Here is an 18,201-nt window from a genome sequence, read left to right as displayed (position 1 = left end):
CTCTCTTGTTCTTATGCATGGAAGTTACATGTAAAAACAATGGTGTCATAAGAAGGAAGAAGCCTATGTCCCTGAGTCACCACTGGGAGGAAAGTGGCCAGGAAAGCCTTGAAATGATGACATTTCATTGTATTAAGCCACTGAAATTTGGCGATTGCTTATTATAGCAGCTAATATTATTCATCTGACTAGTATAAAATCTCAATTCAGGGGCAGATGGGTGTGGCTCAGTGGGTTAAGCATCTGACTTCGACACAGGTCATGATCTCAACGGATCATGGGTTTGAGCCCCGCATGGGGCTCTGTGCCGACAGCTTAGAGCCTGGAGCCTGCTTCGGATTCTGTGTCTCCCTCTCTCTCTGCCCCTCCCCTACTTGTGTGTGTGCTCTCTCTCTCTCTCTTTCTCTCTCAAAAATAAATAAACATTAAAAAATAAAAGTAAAATCTCAATTCAAATAGCCTATTTTATTCCTCTGGATGAGGTAACAGCCTCCTTTGTGCTCTCATAATTCAAGGTACAGCTCTCTCTCTCTCTCTCTCTCTCATGAGAGAGTGGCATACAAATGCTTTGTTTATTCCCATCTCCCATTCAGGGCAGGGACCATACATTGTCGGGTTTTTAAATACACAGGACTAGAACACGGCTTGGTGTATGGTAGGTTATCTTTAAAGGGCTGGCAAAGGAATGAATAGAAAATAAAGTGATGGAAGAATGAGTGAATTATATGACCAAACAGGTGCATCTTAAGTTTTTCCCAGCAGTCAAATGAGGTACCTTTCTGTGGCCAAGCCAGAGCATGGGGTGTGTTGCTAATACAGGGCCCTTAATTACAACCTGGGACTGAGATTAGAAGTGAAAGAAAGCATCTCTGTTCTTTCCTTCCAAACTTAAGAACCTTAATTAAAACCAAGTGATGAAGGGCCATCCCCTCGCCAGCAGCCAACAGCTCATCCTGCTATCAGGGGCCTGAAGAGTAAATTAAAATCAGTACCAATAAAATTAAAACTACCTTAGGGCATATTTGCAACATAATTTAGTGTGGGGTTTGCTTCCTCCTCGACGCCAGGGAGGAAATGGGTTGTTTCTTCCCCCCTACATTCTGAGCTGCTTCCCTGCTTCTCAAATCTGAGCTTGGTGCCGTGCTGTGGTGCTGACTCCTTCACATTTGAACAGCTCTTCAGGGTTTATCACATATTCAGCCCAGCAAAGGAAGGGAAATCGGACCCAGGAAGGGCAGCGGGGTTTCTCTCAGGCTTGGCGAGCAGAAAGGAACTGAAGCTTGGCAGGGATAAGGACAAATGGGAAGGGTGAGCTGCTTTGTTATCCCTTCTCAAGGAGGAGGGGGCTGAAGCTCGGAGAGCAGGGAGCATAAGTAGCCAGCCCTGCATTATGCAGCAGGAAGTGGCAGAGCAGGGGCCTGGGTCCTTCTGGTTTCCAGACCGTGCTCTGCATCCTGCTGTGCTCTCAGGGGCTTACAGTCTAGCAAGGCAATCACGCTGATCTTAGGAGGGCAAGACCTCCTAAGACTATGCAGTTTCCTTCATCCCTGGGCTGAGGGGCTGGGAGGTCTGCGGACTGATCCTCACAGGCTTAGCCTCTAGAATGGCACTGGGAGGCTGGGTGGAGGGGCAAGCAGCGTTCCAGACCTTCCAGACAGCTTCCTCGCTGAGATGTGCCCCAGGGAGCTGTTTCCCCATGGGCCTCAGGCAAAAAAAAAAAAAACAAAAACCCAAATCTATTTATTATCAAAGAAAGTATTTCCCTGTGTTTTTTAAAGTCAAAGTAGGAAAAAAAAATCAGCACAATAAATATGAAGCTAAAGGAAAATAAAAAAGGTAAAGCAGATGTTTATGGAAGTCAGGGTACATGTCCTAAGGCAGCAGAATTTTTCAGAAAAACGGAGAACTTTTTCTTTAAAAACAACTGAGCAAATCAAGCAAACAAAACAGTGTCACTGTCCTTTATCATGCATAATCTTGACCTCTGAAGCGGCACATTTAAGGCTTCTCTGCTCAGGTGCACCCTGAATATGGCTGGACAGCACTTCTAGTCACAAAAACAGGATGTGGTGAGTCAATGGGGGGCAATAAGAAGAACAGGTGCATAGGACGCCTGGAGAGCTAGCCTAGGGCATGGGGGATGGGCTCCGGGACTTCCTTTCCTGCCTTTCTCCATCTTCTGCTCCCGCCCCACCTGCAACTTCCCCAGCACACATTCTCCTACTCCATGCTTCTGTGCCTGCCATTCCTGCAGGTGGGAATGCCTGTCCCTCCCATCCCTTTCCCCCTGATGGTAACAGCTTGCTCATCTTTCACTACTAGGCCCAATGGCTCTTTGTCCAAGAGGCCTTCTTTGACCCTCTCAGGGACAGCAGTTCTCTTTTCTGGACTCCCATAGATTTTAAAAATATCCCTGTGATAAAGTATTTGTCATCCAGTTTATTCATTCATTCATTTATTCATTCATTCATTTGACAAATATTTGCTGTGAACTTACTGTTTCTAGGACCCAGAGTTGAACAAAACAGACAAGGTTCCTGACTTCGAGGAGCTAATGGGGATGAAGACTGTGAACAGCAACTAAACAAGGTGATCCCAGATTTGTAATACGCGCTCGGAATGCACTAAGGGGAGCCGCAGGATGGCGAGTAACCGAGTGGATGGGGACCGGGTCTACTTTAGTTGGTGTGATCAGGAAAGACCTCTGACATGTGAGCTGAGCCTTGAAGGATGATAAGAATGAGCTGTTCAATGAGGCTGGTGGGAGAATTCTGGGCAAATAAGGACCTACAAGCAAGGACGAGTGTGGCACTTCCAAAGACCAGAGGGATGGCTCACGGAGGGATTGTGATGAACACTGAAGGTGTGCCTGGGGAGGTTCATAGGGTGCAGCTCACTCAGAGCTTTGTAGCCTGGGGTCAGAGTTTGGAGCTTGTCCTATGTACAATGAAAAGCCATTTTAACAGGGAATGTTTAACAGGGATTCCCTTGCCTGTAGTGCAGATAATGGATTTTAGGGACCTGTGTGGAAGCTTTTGAACAGCTCCCTCTAGAAACCATAGGAGCTTAAATGAGAGTGGGCTGGTGGTGATGAAAAGAGAAGGGAATATTTGATCAATCTGTTGGCCTCACCTCTGTAGGACCTGTGCATGGACTGTATGCAGGAGAATCAAAGACAGATATAGGGTTTGTGACTTGAGCAACTGAGAGATGGAGAAGACTGGGACGGGGACCAGCTGGGCTGGTTGTCAGAGATATCTCTGCTGTTTGAAGCGGCTGGTGGACACCAGACTGGGCGTGTCAAGTAGGCAGTTACACATAAGACCCTGGGGCCCTGGAGAGAGGGCTGTCCTAGAGGTATGAACATAGGCCTGGTTAGCACAGCGGTGTCTCTGTGGCCCCTTAAGCTGAGACTTTAGGTAGATGATGAAGTGAAGGAGACTATGGAGTAGCAGGGAAATAGGAGGGAACATGGACAGTGTGGTTTCAAGAAAACCAAGAGCAAAAAAAAAAAATGGTTTTAAGAAGGAGGGAGTAGTTTGTGAAGAACCCACTAAGGTCTAAGACCATGCCTGGTTCACTCCTGTATCCCCAGGGTGTATCGTAGGGCCTACCACACAGTAGGTACTCAGGGGACATTTGCTGAGTGACTAAGTGCATCATGAATGAATGAATCCAGGTATCCTGGCCTCAGAGAAAGGGGCAGAGGAAGAGGTATGGTATTAGGAGTTTTAGGGCCTAGATTCTAACTCAAGGAGGTATGAAAGGAAGATAGTAATAACAACATAGTGCTTACCACCACCCGTTTATTCCTGCAACAACCCCCTCAGATAGAAACATCATTTACAAATGAGGAAACTGATGAATAGCAAAGTTGAGGTAACCTGCAAAAGAACCCCCAGGTTACACAGTGGGAACTGGCAGAACCCAAGCTGACTGGCTCTGTGGTCCATGTTCTTAACCATGACATCATCAAAAGCAACTGACATTTATTGAGTGCTTCCTATGTGTGGCCTTGTAGCAATTCTGGTAACAATCCTATGAGTTAAGTACTGTTATAATCTCAGGAGGAAAACAAAGCAAAAAGCTTGCAAGTGTCAGGGTTGAGATTCAAACTCAAGTCTTTCTGACCCTAGGGCTAAGCTCTTCATCTCTAAGCTACTTATAAAGGCCCAGCCTCTCCATCTGAGGCCTCTTTCAGGACAAAGGAAATTTGTGAGTCATGCATGCGTGTAGGGAAAAATCACTAGTAGCAGCAAGATGAGGAATAAAAACATTTTCCTACTTCCAATTTGTCTCTTACAATCCTACCCTCCTTAGAAGTGAAAAGTAGGATCTGTATGTAAATAGAGCCATTTCTGCATCTCCTCCTTCTAATAACCTAGAAGGAAGCTTTCCTCTTTTTCTACCTCCTCCTTCACCTTTGCCCTAAAAAAGGGAGAGAGACCAGAGGCTCAGCACAGATGGTCTGGGTTCATAACAGATCTTCCCAGGGCAAAAAAGTCCTGGTCTGTCTCCTACTCTCCATAGCAGTGATTGGTGAACCCAACGTTGACCGTCACAATGATGATGATGACAGAAGAAGTGTAGTCATGGAGTAGGGTGGTTTGGGGTTCTGTAGACTTGGCTTTAAGTGTCAGCTTAGCCATGGGTGAGCTTTAGGACCTGTAGAAGTTACTTTCCCTCTCTGAGCCTCAGTTTCCTTGACTAAAAAGTGAGGATAATAATTCCAACCTCAAAGGATTGTTATGAAGTTAAATGAAGTACCTGGTTTTGTGCCTAGCAAAATGTCTGGCAGTTTTTACACTTTTAATACATACTGTTCAATTATACAGTGATAGATACTATGAGGAGGTGCTGTGCATGGCACCACAGATATGGACCTCCTTGAGCTCAAAACCCTGCAAGGAGGATGGACATTTCAAAACTGTGTATACAATGGAAGATTTGAAGAGACATACAGGAGTTATAGGAACACAGAGCTGAGCGGTGGTTGGGGACCCAGTTTACATAAATGTAAATTTCTTCCCTGTTCAATGGGATGCCTATTGACGATAACCATTGTCTTACACATTTGTAGAGTTTATAAACCATTCTCACACCAATTAGCTCATGTGATTCTCTCAACAATCCACTGAAGTAAATGGGAGCTTGGTTTCTCAGAGAATCTCAGAGCCAGGCTTCTCAAGATCTCATAGCAAAAAAGGAACTCAACTGGATTCTAAGTTACATCTCACTGCATCCAAAGCCTTTGCTTGCTCCTTACCCTTGGGGGTCACCCCAGGTGCTCACACCTACATCAAGAGTGGACACAGATACAAGTGGAAAAGCCAGACCTCCCTGCAGAAAGCCCCAGTCTGAGCAGAAAGACAAACTAAGAAGAGAATGGAGATATAATATGTAAGCTTGTGAGAGCCGAGGGACATTTTAATTTCATAATTAAAAGTTAATGTTGCTTCATTATAAATCAAAGGCTGATGAAACTAGGGCACCCCCAGGAACATGTTAGGAACTCAATAAATATGTGTGGCCTGAATGCTTGGAGACATCTCCTGTAGGAGGTTGTTAGCTGATCCAGGGAGATAAAAATATATGTCTAATCACTGAGCTGGGGTTTGGGAAGTCCTCAGTAAATCTTAATTCTTTTCTTCCCAGGAAACTCATCTTGGCTCTCCTACTAACCTGCTCTGTGACCCTAGAGAAGTTTCTTTCCCTCTCTTCAATTCATTCATCCCTCTTCTTCATTCATTTAGAGAATGGATTTGGTGACTTTTTGTGGCCCATTATACCCTGAGAGTCATATCTTTCAATTGTCTGACCTTTCTGCTTTGCACTGTTTTTTTTGTTTTTTTTGTTTTCCTCTCCTTCCTTTGGCCTCTGAGGACAGATTCTGTCAGTTTCCCACCTTATCTGCTTCAAGATCTGAGTCCACGGTCCTTTTCCTTGGCATGGCCGTGTGGTGAGAGCCTACTGTAAGACTGAAGTTCAATTATTTCCCCATTAAAATGAAGTCTTCCCCTTTAGCAGGGTAGGCATTGCTGTCATTCAAAGAAGTGTTCAGGGGTGCCAGCATTCCTGCTGTAACTATGTACTTTATCTTGGAGAAAAATAAAGTGGTTCCTGGCTGCTTTATTCAGTGTGGGTGGCTGAGGATGGGGTGGTGGGGAGAAAGGTGCAGACAGATCCTGTATTTGTTCCTCTGTTCCTTCTCCCCCTCTCTCATCTTGCCCCTCTTTCTTCTCTCTTTTCATCCCTTCTCTCCTCTGGTCCCCCCTTCCCACCTCTTCCTTTCCATAGTGTGGTTGGGGGGAAGACAGGCAAGGGAACAAGTACATCAGCCTTTCTTTCAGGGACTCAGAGAGATGTATGTGGAGACTGGGTGAAGATACAGCTGAAGGAACCATCAACTTATTGGGTGGTCAGGAAAGACTGTGCAGAGGAGGTGGCTGTTGAGCAAGGTATTGAAACACAAGAAGGTGTTCACCAAGTGGATGAAAAGGAAAAGAGCCCCCAATGGGAAGAAAGACATTTTAGACAAAGGGAGCTATGTGAGCAAAACTCACAGGACCCAAACCACTCGGCCCACTAAGGGACATATAGCGTGTTTGGCATGATGGAAGAGTATGATGAAGAGGCTTCCTTGGACTCATCATGGAAGGCCTTGTAAGCCACTAAGGACTTTTCCTATAAAGTAGAAAATATAGAGAAGTATTTTATGAAAGTACAACTTGATTATGTTTGCACTGCATTCTAGAAAGATTTTTCCGGAGGCTTTGTTGAGGAAGAATAAGAGGTTATAAGACTCAAAAGCATGTGGAATAGTTAGGACATTTCTGTTATAGTCCAAGTGGGAACTGAGTGAAAAATAATAAGCTTCTGAATTCAAGCAGGGGCAGGGAGGGAGAGAAGAAGGGTACGTATTTGAAACCTATGGTAAAATAAGACTGACAATGCTGGACATGGGACCTAAATTCAGACAGAAACCTAAATTCAGGTTTCTGGCTTGGGTGGCTGAGTGGAAGGTGGGGCCATTCCCTGAGACTGGTGCTGCCATCATCTTTTGGTGTGATGGAGGTTTGACTCCTAGGTACTTGTCTGCAGTTGGAGGAAGATGCTGTCAGAAGGTCTATGGTCTTGGATTATGACATTTTGATACAAATGAATTGATTTTTCCCTAAGCATGGCTATTTGAGCAAAAGAAACATATTTCTCCATGTAATCTATGTGTTGCCTATAAAACTGGAGCTCCTTATCAATACAGTTAAACATAAGCACTGTGCATTTTCGTTGTATATAAAATCAGAACAAGAGTTTTTAAAAAAACCAAACACCTAAATACACATATTCAAACACTTGGGTGCCCCAAATGGGATGAGAGCAGGGGTGTTCTCAAGCCATTCCTTTGCTACAGGTTTTCTTTCCCTCTGAACAGAAGATTTTGATTGTTATGGACCACATCACTCAGCCAGAGAGCAGCAAGGAGGGAGGGGGCAGTTTGAGAGTCAAGCAATGGTTGGACAAGGAGGTATGGGGACAAACCAGGCTTTATCTCCTGGTTTGAAGGCAAATGCCAGAACAGGGCAGGCTCCTTCACCCACATCTATATCCACATGAAAAGCCTTGATTAAAATCACATAGAATTAGTTTATGGCTTCTCTGGTTCTTGAATGGTCTGGAGTTTTGCTGGGTGGATCCTTTCCTTTGACACATGAAATACTATACAAGCGACACAACTTGTCTACAGTCATTGGCTCATTTTGTCTCATTGTCTCATTTCCATTTTACAGATGAACACACTGCTCGAGATTACACAGCGAGGAAGCAGCAGAGCCAAGGATAAAACCCATATCTTCTGGCCACAGTACAAGTTACTCTGCTATATCATTATGCTTTGATCCTCTAATTTTAGGGTCTTAGGGGAGCCCAAAGGGTGAATTAACACAAGGCATGGGAGGTATCTGGGTGTATGAGTATCCAATCCTCAATGACCTGCCTCCACCTCCAACCTCATTTCCTGCCATCTGCTAACAGGAATCCAATGCTTTCACCATGCCGAACTGACAGCTTCCAGACATGCTCTTCTGTGCCTTCCAATGTTTCCTTATGTTGTTCCTCCGGCTGAGAAGGCCTTGCTCTACCTAGCCATTCTCCAGGGCCCGGTACAAGCTTCTCTTTTGCTGTAGAGACTTCCTTAACCCATCTGGATATGTTTGACCATGCCCTCTTTCATTGACATCTCACTCGGCCCTACATTTTTATTATACTCATCTCATGATGTCATTCTTATGGTGGTGGCACCTATATCGTCCACTGGGCCAGGCAGTGGTCAAGACCGGAAATCTCTGTGCTTCTAACCCCCAGCACAGTGCCTGGCACATAGTAAGTGCTGAGGAAATCCTTGATGAATGAGTAGATGGTTGAGTTAACGATGGAGAAGAAAACATTCCTGAGCAGAGACCACCCCCACCCTTGATCTTCTGGGAGAACTGCCTTTGTAGAATAGGGAACAAAAAGGGCAGGCATCAAAGGGATACAATGGGTAAAACATTCTTTCCTGTTCTCTCTGGTTCCTTCCTTTTTATTTTTCTTCTTGCTATTGGAACAAAAATGAAGAGTACATCATAAGCAAAGCTGTATTTTCTGTTTATTGCCACCAGGTTAATAACAGTAATGGTGCAGGAAGAAAATGAGGTGTTATGTAAAATCCTGCATTGCAGATTTTGCTGCTGATGTAAAGAACTCAATAAAGTGTAACACTTTAATCATAGAGATAAAAATCACACAGCAGCTTTCCCACAGGCTCCAGGAGCCCAAGACAAAATAGTTGTGGGGAAATGAGAGATGAGAGAAGAATATTATCAGCCATCGGAAAAATTATGTTTGGGCTTTTGTGTGTGTGTGTTTTTCCTTCATCTCTAAAAAATGGAATAAGATTTTTCTATCTTCTTCTAAGACATCTTGTATGAATTTCTGTATTCTCTGGAGGCCATACTCAGATTTCTGGGGGAAGATTTGCTCATTCTTTGTAAAAATTGATTTGTTTAGGGAGAACTGAATTCTTGCCTTTTAGGTGATTCTGTGGCCTTTAAGAAAACAGGGGCCGTCTCTAAAAAATGAAAGCAGGATTGGGATGGAGGCAAGAAGTTTGGTGATAGTAAAATCTCTATTTTTACGATGGTCTTGCAATGCAGAGAAAAGATCATAGCAGTGGACAGAAGCTCTTGTTAGGGAACTTGGCCAAACTTCCAAAATGACCTTCTTGCCTCTGTGCCCAGTTTTATCCTTCTTCAAACAAGGACTCTCACTAGATGCAAAGAACACTCTAAAGGTTGTTCCAGCTCTGATGCTTAACTATCTGTGAGGCTCTGGGCAAGGAGGCCACCAGCTTGGCTTACTGACATTGGCTATTGTGGTTCTGAACTCCTGAGTAGCCACCCAGCTGACCTGTTTGCATTCCAACACCTCCTTCCCTCCCTTAGCACCCAGATCCACTCTCCATCCTGTAGCCAGAATGATCAATTTATAATGAGAGAAAATGATACATACACCTTGGAGTGAGACTGGGGTAAGTGCCAATAGGAAGCCCGTCAGGCAGGAGCATGCCTAGAGAGTTCACTGAAGAACAAGCTAGCCAGTGTCCCCGGAGAAGAGTGAGTAGAGTCATGGGAGACATGTAGACAGATAATGGAGGGCCAGATCAAGTGGGTCTCACAGGCCATTGAAAGGGTTTCACTGCCCCATGTGCAGTCCCTGAGTGCCCTCGGAGACAAAGGGGGTGTAGCTGATGTCTGCATACAGGAGACACTGCTATGAGGCAGCATGAGCAGAGGTCATAAAAAAAGAAGGGTTTTGGAATTTGAGATCTAGGCTCAAACCCTGAACTGGCTGTGTGACATTGAAGGAGTCTCTTCATGTCTCCAAGTCTCAGTTTCCCTTGTCGGCAAACAGGAGGTAATGATAAGACCACTTCCCTCACAGGGCTGACCTGGGTTAAATGAGTTAGTGTGTGTCCAAGTGCCTGAAACGCCGTAGGTGCTCAGTAATTTTTTTTCATCCCATCGTAATTACTTCAAACCACAAACAATATTCTATTTGATTGTTTGATTGTTTGATTGATTGATTGTTTGATACTACAAACAATATTCTAGGGCCACACTGTCCAGTATAGCAGTCACATGTGACTATTTAAATTTAAAATAATTTAAATTAACTTAATAAGAAGTCAGTTTCTCAGTTGCACTAGTCACACTACAAATGCTCAATGGCCACATGTGGCCAGTAGCTAGTGTCAATGGACAGTGCAGAAGAACATGGCCATCATTACAGAAAAAATGCTATAATCTTAGCAGTCATAAGTGGTACATTAGAATTTAAAATATGTATCCATATACAACTACACTTGCACAAGCACGTCTGATTTCATACACACAAAGCACACACACATACAAAACTACAAACGCAGGGTGTGTAGGTTAGCAACAATATGTTTCATCACTAAGGAAAAATAAATCTGACTCTTGTCCTGAGCCAATTTAATGAGCATACAAGAGGTCAGGTACTGTGCTAAACACTCTGGACATCATATCACTACATCCTTACAACAACCCTAATAGGAAAGATTATCCTGATCTTGTTGATTCTGACATTGACGCCCAGACTGCCTGTGTAACGTGATTATAGTCACAGAGCCTCTAAGCAGCAGAGCAGGACTTTCTCCCTGTGCCACAATACTTCTTCTTAGAGGACATTTCAGAAACAAAGGGCTTGCAGAGCAAAGTCACCACTCACTCTTTACAGTCTTTGTTAAAGATGAGGATGTTTGGAATTGCCTGAGGACTATCTGGGGACTAGCTGGCGATGAGTCACAGAAACTGTAAAATTCAATGAAATAAGTTCCTTAAGGTTTTCAACCTAGCTTTCTTGGCTTATGGAAAGTGGCAGTGTCCAATCCATGTAGGATCAGCTCAAATCTTCAGGAGAGTCCTGGAAGTCAAATGACTGGGTAAAGAATACACCCTCCAAGTCATCTAGAGCAGTGGTCTCTTTGCAGCTCATTCTTCTCTCTTCATAGACAAGGGCTCTCTAACACTTCATGGTGAAAGGTGGTCCACAATAGGCGTGGGAGTCGCAAATGAGAGCCAACATGACCTAGATGGTTCTGAATCAGTGACTATCTGTGAATACATATGTAAGCACAACTAGAGAGCCAAAACAACTAGCGATCCAGAGAGAGAGAGAAGGATGGATGGATGGATGGATGGATGGATGGATGGATGAACAGGCAACTAGACAGATAGATAGGCAGCAAGTTAGAAACATACAACAAAGCTTCTATTTTAGCTTTTTGTGTGCTTCTACTACACTCTGATCCCCTAGAAGGATGGTATTGTTTCTGATTTATTGTAAACTCCCCCTCTCACCAGATATACAAAAAGGTGCCCAGACTAGACTGGATACTCAATGAATGTTTGTTCAAAAATAAATAAGTAAATAAATAAACAAACAAACAAAATGTAACACCTGAGAGAGACATAGCTAGATAACAATAATCCTTCACGTTTGTGTGGTACTTTGTAATATAACGTGCAGTATCAGCCTTAATCCCCAATCTAACTTTTTGAGGCTGTCATTATGATCCTCATTTTATTGATGAGTGATGCTTGTCTCAGAGTTGTGAGGTGTCTTGCCTAGGGTTACACAGAGAAGCTGAGGACCTGGATAAACAGGCAGGTCAGATAGAGGTAGAGAATGATAATGGGATATAGACAAACAGAGACAAGACAGACCAGAGGAGACCAAGGCATGGAGAAATGATGGAGACAAATGGAGGTAGATGGACAGATGCTGAGAGTACCTCCAAGCTCTCCACCTTCCACTCAGCCTCTTCACGTGGCTGGAGACAACTTTCCTAAGCACAAGTGTGACCCTGTCCTGTACCCACTCTATAAAGCTCTGTTACTTCTCCCAAAGACTTCAGGATAATGCTCTACCATGAAGAGCCTTCCTGACTTGGCCCTACCCATTTCTCTACCTTATATCATATCACTTTTCTCTAGCACTATTCACTCTAGTCACAGGACCCTCTTCAAGCCCTACAAAAGCCATGCCATTGTCACCAGTGCACGCTTATCACCTGATCTTCCCCCTGCTTGTGGATGCCTGGCCAACCTCTGCTTATCCTCTAAGACTCAACATAACTGTTGCTCCCTTTGGAGAGCCTTTCCTGACCACCCTTCCAGCATGGGTTCATTTTCTGCCCTCTTAGGTCACCCTCTTCTGTACAGGAGTCAAGAGAGTAGGATGAACCTGGACTTGGAAATAAGAGATGTTTATTTAAACCCTGTTCACCCACCTATCAGCTGCAGGACTTAGGGCAAGCCATGTACCTGCTTAGCCTTGGTTTTCTCATCTCTGCAACATACCTGATCATATCTGTTCTAGGATTATTTGGGGATTAGGGATAATGTAACAAAACAAAACACCTGGCATAGAGTATGTGTCCTACACGTGGAAGCTGCTGCTGTCCCTGCCTGACTGCTGCGGGGGCCACAATAATCTTCTATTGGATCTGCCTCACCCATTGGACTATGAGCTGCCTGAGGGTAGAGGCTGGGTCTACCAGCCTCTGCACCCCCAGTGCTCAGTGCCTAACCCATGACTGGGCATGCTGAATCTTCCCTACCCACACTGAGGCTGCTGGGTAGGATGTGCTTCCAGGCACCAGAAGGCACCACCTATAGTCACTCTCCAGAACCGCTGAGGCTGGGGAGGACGGCTGGAGAGGTGGTGTGGGGGTGCATCCCTGAAGAGAGATGACTGAGACCTTTGACAGGTTCATGTTGCATGTTGAGGTTTTGGTTGTATGTATTTTGAAGATAAAGATAATGTTTAAATAAGATTAAGAGGCTGCTTTGTTCCCTCACCTACAAACCTCTGGAGCAACTATGTGCAGTTTTGACTGTCACCAAGCATGTTTAGGGGGAAAGTGTCAGATTAGGTGGTCAAGAGTATTCTATACACTTTCTTTTCTCTCTCCAGTTTCCTTCATTTCCTTCTTTTATTTTCCCAGTGGATTCAGATTCCTTGTAATTCTCTTCCTTATCCTCCCTTCTCTCCCCACACTCCCTCCCTGTTGGCCCCATTCTCTACCCCAGGAAACCAGCTTCCAGGTGGATGATGAGAGATCCCTCCTTTCCCCTACACACATGCATGTACACGTGCACACACAATCTGGAAGAGGGGGGCATCAAATGTAACTAAACAGCTCTCCACATGCTTGAGAACAAGGAACCAGCCCAGATCAGAGGAGCAGGGGCTGGCAGCTGGGCCCTGAGCCAGCAGTATTGACTCTCCTCCCTGACTGCCAGGGCAGCACCCCCGCCAACCCCCCCCCCACCCCGCTAGGTCATAAACACCCACTATGAGTTGGGCCAGAGCCTTCATTGAGATTCTGTTCACAGGGAACGCCCATTGCCAAGCCTGCCCAGCTCTGTCAGCTGCCCTGATATCTGTGTGTGAAAAACTGATGGCCGCCGGGCCCTCTGGCAGCCTGACAAATGGCTTAGAAGCAGGCCCGAGGCTCCCTGGCAGAGGCCCAGGGCTGCGAGCTTCAGTGAAGGGTAGGAGAGAAGGGACTCTCCTGTCAGATGGCCTGACTTCAAGGCAGGGAGCAGAGAGAGCAAGAAAGAGCAGGGGGCGAGGAGAGGGTGGTAGGGGAAGGGCCCCAGACTTGCCAATGCCTACCTCGTCCCAAGGGTAGAGAGCTGTAGGGACTAAGTGCACACTCTGGTGACAAGTGTTGTCTGTAGGACTACAGGGATAATGCATTTGTTTCCTCACTCATAAAATGGGGATAGTAATCCTAATATCTATCTTGTAGTGATGAGAATGCTAAACACACACACATATATATATAAACATGCATGTTTATATATATGTGCATAATATATAATACTATATATATATATATATATGCATGTTTACTATATATATAGGGGTGTGTGTGTGTGTGTGTGTGTGTGTGTGTGTGTGTTGTAAACCAGCAATCCTCACCATTTTATGAGATGAGACTGTCAGGTATTGTTCTGTGTTTTACATGCATTACTCATTTCATTTTCACGTCAGTTAGAGATTTACATATTATCCTCATTTAAAAGATAAAGTTTCAGAGCGGGTGCCTCACATGCCCAAGGTTACACAGCTGAACGAGAGAAAGGATTTAAAACCAATCTGCAAGACTGCAAAGCATACGCCCTTCATCAGTAGGCTGTACTATAGATGAGCATTTTGTGTGCCTCTTTGCCTCTATGTATCTCTACTGATGTAAGGGGAATAAGAATCTTTTAAAAAATTTTAACATTTATTCATTTTGGAGAGACAGTGCATGAGCAGGGGAGGGGCAGAGAGAGAGAGGGAAACATAGAATATGAAGCAGGCTCCAGGCTCTGAACTGTCAGCACAGAGCCCAATGCAGGGCTTGAGCTCACAAACTGAACCGTGAGATCATGACCTAAGCTGAAGCTGGATGCTTCGGCGCCCCAGGAATAAGAATGTTTTTAAACTCTCTACTCAGAAAGAAGCAAACACAAACTCAAGATAAAAATCAATCCCCTTATTTTTAAAGTTTAAGTGCTGCAACATTCCACAATGGGGAAAGAAAAATAAACAGCTAGGCTCAGAAACAGGGAGCTCTCTTAGCCCCAGGGAGGCAGAGAGAAGCGGGAGGCAGTGGGAGCTGCAGGGGACTGAAACCAGCAAACACAGTGTGGAGACAGCCCAGGCTCCATGTCAGGGGGTCTGAGGGTTGGCTACCTAGCTGCTGCAAGGCTGCTCTTTGTGGGAATCGGCCACTTGCTTGGACGGAACAGAACCAACAGAACCGCATTCATTAATTCACTCAACAAATGCTCACAGAGCACTTTTGTGCGGCAGACCTGAGCTGAGTGCTGGAATAAACAGATAAAGAAGCCCCAGTTCCTGCAGCAGGAAGGTGCACTCTCAGGCAAGAGAGAGGCAAAAATCAGGCAACTCCACTACAGGGTGATCAAGGCTGTGACAGCTTGCACAAGGGCAGAGAGCGCAGGGGAAAGCTGCCTGGGGATGGCTGGGGCATGAAAGGCTCCCTGGAGAAGCGGGGTCTACAAGGACAGCATGGGATCCACTGAGTTACATAGATGAAGGTGAGGAAAGGCAGGGGTGTCATTCCCTACAGAAGCTCAGAGCCGAGATCTGAACACAGTCGCTGGTCGAAGGTGAAAGTTAAATCACTTGAAATCCTATAACCCAGAAACAACGATTATTAACAGCTTCCCATATGCACAGACAAAATAATATATAGCTGCTGGCCAAATAGATGCCTAAATTAAAAAGCTTTTATAAAAACAGAATATACTATAAATATTTCTATTTAAAGAGGTACTGAATTCAATTTTTCTTAAATTTAACAGAACTGAAAAACTGTTCCCTCACATGAAACATTATTTTCTAAAAGATATTTCTAAGGTTAAAAAAAGAAGAGATTATGAGAAATATTAAGAGGTTGAGGCCATTCTGGCTTTTTTTAACGCCAGACTTGAATTTTAGTAGAAACACATGAAGACATGGAGAGAGGTTAAATAACTTACCTAAGATCACACAGCTAGTCTGTGGTATAACTGGAACTTGAACCCAGATATATCTGATTCTTTCTATTACATTCTTTGCTTCCCTAAGCCAACATCCTCATTTTAAAGATAAGAAATTGGGGCACCAAAAAGGGCAAGTGCTATATTTTGATTGGGCAACAAGGTCATTTCAGTCCTTGTTCTTGACTCTCTCTCTTGCTGTAACAAGGGATCTCCTGCTGTCATTTATTTGCCTAAGAATCCAAGAGGAGTCTACATATATCCCCACCTCACTGATTTTGGCCTTGGCCTTGGGATATGCTTTGGCCAATGGAATATGAACAGCCGTGACATTTGCCACTCCTGTGTGGAAGCCTTGAGCGGGATTGTATTTCTGCCCTCTGCCATGAAAATGGCCCATCCCAGATGGATAAATACTCAGCCTGGGCCCCGGATGAAAAGCAAGGATGGGGGTGTGCACAGCCTGGCAGAGCTGCGGCTGACTCCCTCACAGCCCTTGTGTAGCACGGGCATGGAATAAATGTTTGCAGTGATAAGCTCCCAAGCTCTTGGGGTCGTTACCACAGCAAAGCTGATGGGAAGAGCACAGTTTCTTGTAGAAGTCTGTTCTTCTCATGGTTGAAGTTTCCTCTAATAGTGCAATGATTATGAATTCAGACCATGCAGGTAAGGGCTGTGTTTGTGAGCATTTTAAGCACTCAATGGATTCAAAATAATTAGAGAAAGAGTTGAAAAGTATATGGTACGGGAGGAAAAACCAGCGCCTTCTGATGAAAAGAAAATGGCGGTGGAAGTCCACCTTTTGGCAGAGAGACAAAGATGAATCAGACGTGGCAGTTTCTTTCTCGGACTTCTGCCCCATGAAGAACCAATGGCACTAACTACAATATGTATTCACCCATAGGCACCTAGTTCTGAAATAGAAGATGCTACAGGAAAAAGATGCAGTAAATGCCAAAAATCAATCTATGCCACCAAATTGCTATGTTACCTTGAGGAGGTCACTTTCCTTCTGGCATTAATTTTCCCATTTGTAAAACGAAGAGATTTGAATGAGGATCTCTCATTTTCCTTCTGGCTCTGACATGCTAGGATTTGATTGCCTCTAACTCATCAGTCTCAACTGGCTTGAATGGGACCCAGTAGTATTGAGAATAATCATAGGAATCCATCAAAACATAGCCCAAAGAAGGTAATCTTGAGACTCAAGTGAGATAACCCAGGGAAAGTGTTTTGCATACACTGAAGGACTCTAGTGCTTGCTCTTCCATGGAAAAGAGGTGCACAGATGTGCGTCTGGTCCCCTAACTTGCGTTCCCCTAGCATCCTTCCCCCCACTTACACCTAGCAGTCGTCCGGGCCATTCTGCCTACCTCACCCTCTTTCCTCTCACCATGAAGAAAAGTAGCTCTAAACCAAAGGAGGGTATGATGATACAGTAAGAGACATAAATAACATGCTGGGGGAGGGCAAAGGACTTTGGAATGCAACAGATCTGGGTTGGAATCTCCATATCTCTTTTTGCTCCTTGGGGGTGACTCTTCCTTCATGTGGTTTTTCTCGGAATTGAAGGATATAAAAAAGCTTGTGGGCCCACATAAGCACTCATTTATATCTGGGACAATGACAGAGGTCTTCCTGGGAGTGGTGGTGCAAAGACAAAGCTGAAAGCTATGTAGAATCCTGAGAGCTGGGAAGAGAGAGGGAAGGTAATCACTCAGTTAGAGAGGAGTGTGTGGGGTGAGGGTGCAGGGGTGGGTATGGATGTGACAAGGGTGGCCTGTGAATGTGGGTGAGTCAAGTGTCCTTTAGTAAAGGAGGAACAGGCAGTTAGAATAAGAGTAGAAGTTTCATGCAAAGGAACATAAAGGAAGGAGTCTAAAACTTTGAATGTCAAGCTGGAGGCTCTTAACCCAGAAGGTAATGAGGGTCCCTGAAGGGCTTTGGGAAATTATACCTTAGGAAGTTGTAAGTGTGCTGATGCATCTTGGTAAAGAAGCTGCAACCCCACACAAACCAAGGTGTGGGGAGGGAAGGAGATTGTCACCTCCCCAGAGGAGCTCTGTTGCTACACTCCTCTGACATGGAAATCTGAGCTATGGGGAAAACATCAGACTGCACCTTGAACTAAAACAGATGTGGTTACGACAGATAAAATGTTTTCAAGATTTTAAAAGTTCAATTTTCTTCCTTTTACTCTCTCAGGAGAATCACTGGTTTTAAACCCAAGACAGTGAAAATCCTAGGTAGCAAAATGAATGCAGAACTCCATTTGCTGACCAGATCTGAGTTAGACTGCTTTTATTGCTTGCTTTTCTTTCAGGAACCCTAACCCCACAACCTCAGTGGGTCCACCCTGGGCCCAAAAGTTTGGTCCTACCATAGGTCGTGCCCTTGCTACTCAAAGCAGAGTCCTTGAACTAGTAACATCAGCATCACCTGGCAGTTTATTAGAAATGTAGATTCTCAGATCCCACTCCAGACCTTCAGAACAGAATTTGAATTTTAAGAGTTTGAATAAGAATAGCCAGATGTTTCCCGCACATTAGGTTTGGGAAGCACTGACTTACACCATGCC

General features: G+C 44.6%; 1 protein-coding gene and 1 long non-coding RNA gene across 2 annotated transcripts in view; one reads left to right on the top strand and one right to left on the bottom strand.

Moving 5' to 3' along the window:
- The window catches only part of AGBL4 (AGBL carboxypeptidase 4), a 1,304,809-nt gene that overhangs the window by 57,627 nt on the left and 1,228,981 nt on the right, over window positions 1-18,201 (bottom strand). The window lies entirely within an intron of this gene.
- On the top strand, window positions 1,993-7,903 carry LOC124515872 (uncharacterized). Its single transcript, XR_006962912.1, has 3 exons — window positions 1,993-2,069; window positions 2,507-2,589; window positions 7,788-7,903. It is a non-coding gene; the product is annotated as an uncharacterized LOC124515872 (long non-coding RNA).

This window comes from Lynx rufus, unplaced genomic scaffold (genome assembly GCF_022079265.1).
Source record: "Lynx rufus isolate CCGP_SWC_20201006 ecotype Redwood Valley unplaced genomic scaffold, mLynRuf1.p SCAF_2, whole genome shotgun sequence".
Classification (NCBI taxonomy): Eukaryota; Metazoa; Chordata; class Mammalia; order Carnivora; family Felidae; genus Lynx; species Lynx rufus.
Note: the sequence above shows the minus strand (reverse complement) of the source record. Positions and strands in the feature narration are given on the sequence as shown.